Source organism: Schistocerca cancellata, chromosome 9 (assembly GCF_023864275.1).
Source record: "Schistocerca cancellata isolate TAMUIC-IGC-003103 chromosome 9, iqSchCanc2.1, whole genome shotgun sequence".
NCBI classification, from domain to species: domain Eukaryota; kingdom Metazoa; phylum Arthropoda; class Insecta; order Orthoptera; family Acrididae; genus Schistocerca; species Schistocerca cancellata.
In genome coordinates this window covers 182795518-182797885 of record NC_064634.1, presented here as the reverse complement: position 1 = coordinate 182797885, position 2368 = coordinate 182795518, and positions in this window count along the sequence as shown.

Below are 2368 nucleotides of genomic sequence, written 5' to 3'. Positions count from 1 at the left end.
ATAAATACTCTTAGGTCTTACATATATAAATATATCCCTGTACACACCTTTACGTCACCTCACATAACCAGGTGCGCATAACTATCACTATGTGCACACTTTTCTCCCTCCAACACATGACAGTTCCCACATTATCTTAAACTGTACTCTTCCTGTTTGTGTGTGTTTGATCGTGTGTATACGTATGGGTAGTCGTGTAGCCTGATTCTTTGGCCAGCTTAAGGAAAATAAGTTGAAGGTTATAGAAAACCATGGAAATTGAGAAGGACTTCAGCAATAGAAGTGTGTGCATATGGACAGAGGGTAAGATAGACTGGTACTCAAAAGAGAAGTAAGAAAGGAAAAAGTAGAAATGGTTGCTAAGATCGAAAGAGAGAAAGAAGATAGCCCCAAAGACAGGAACCCTTCCCACCCCCATTCCCCAGGATCCCCACTTCACCGGTACTTGAGTGAGAAGCCGGAGGAGGTATGATGTTAAACGTCTCCTGCAGGACGGACATTCTCACCTTCACCTTTGAAAACCCCAAAGGAAGATCTTAGCAATTGTTAGTCATGTTTGTACCTACACCACCCACCCCTTTCAAAATTTATATAAAACCATCCCATTCATATCCCATTTCACAAAAGGTGTAAATTATTCCATAATAAGTAGAAATTATGTTTCTTATCATCATAAGCAGAAACTATGTATCATATCATCACAAATATCTCATTATTCCTCTTACCCCGTATTGTATCATTCACATCATTTTTCACAAAGGATATAAAATATTCAGTAGTAAGTAAAAAAAAAAACTATGTACAATATCATTGCAAATATAGAAATATTCATATTATATCGTATCCTCCAATAGCTTAGACCCGAATAAGACTTAACTATATGTTTGTTGGCTAGGCAAAAATATGACCTAACTATACGCGGGTGGCGGGAGATACTGGCTGGTTAGGCAAAAATATGACCTAACAATCCATGGAGATTGCATTGGCTGCTGTCAACACTACAAACGAGACCCCAGGACCAGTCACGAAGACCAGCAATGGCACCCCTGGAATAACTGAGGAGGACATTCCAGCGGGTATAATTTTTTTTCTGTTGCCTTCTAGGAATACCTCTGCACACAGGTTCATATGGAAAACTGGTGAAGATATTACATTCAAAGACTACTTTCGGCAAAAATAAAACCTAACTATGATCAGATTCAAAATCCTTGATGACTAGAGTGGAGCATGCTGTCGACTCACCTTTACATCAAGACTGGAGTGGAGCATGCTTTCAGTTCACGTATTATGATATATTACCCAATGCTTCAGGCTTGACTCGATATAACAACCCAATTCATTACGGCGAATATACAATGGGGAATCACAACACCTGTAAACCAAATAAGACTGTGTATATTGACAAGGTCACTTACTACTACCTCCACACGAAGCAGTATGACCTTGATATCAACCCTGCTTGTCCGCGACATCTAGATGAGTGTGCCCAAGTACTAAACTATATGACAGTATAAGAGGAAGAAAACAGAATACAGGATAGTATAATACTTGAAGGAAAACGAATATGGAAGTAATATCAAACCCAACTCGGGATCTGACGGTCGTCACTCCGCCTGTTAACACACAATGTTATCATCCCTGGGGGGAATAATGTGACTCCGCGTGGATCCCATGTAGCTGCTCTTAACCTCACTTGAGCAAGTGAGCACATTTTGTGTGAAAGTCTCCCCTCAACAAAACAATTACCACTTTACTAGTCAACACTATGTTCTGTGAAGCTATGATGCTTCCCCCTTCTCTATCTTATTCTGGATAAGTTTAAATTCCTTCCACAAATCATCTGTCTTTTTTAGTATCATCAGGTTCAGACACCAAATGTGGTGGAGTGTTGTCTGTGTTTACCCATTCGGCAACTTTACGGTCAATTAATTCCCTACTTGTTCCTCCAAACCGCTTATATTTGTGGTGTCGAGGTTGCTAGCTTTTCATTGAAATTTCTCTCTACCTCATCTACACGAGTGTTGGCCCCTGCAATTTACGATTGGACAATAGGGATCAGTTTGTCTAGTCTTTCAATGATATCTTTTAAGGTATGAAATCTCTGTTCCACTGCGTCAAATGTAACATTACACACACTTTGAAATGACCCTAACTTATCATTAAATTCAGTCACTATATTGGTACTCTTGTCCTCAATATTAAATTCTAATTTCTGGGTCAACTTCTTAAATTGATCACCCTGCTTTTAGTTAAAGTCCGTAAACATTTGATTCATTTGTACAGTTAAAGAAATACTAAATTCATTCTTTAAATCTATGTGTAAATTTTCCACTTTATCATTTAACACCTCAAATTTAGAATTTAAAGC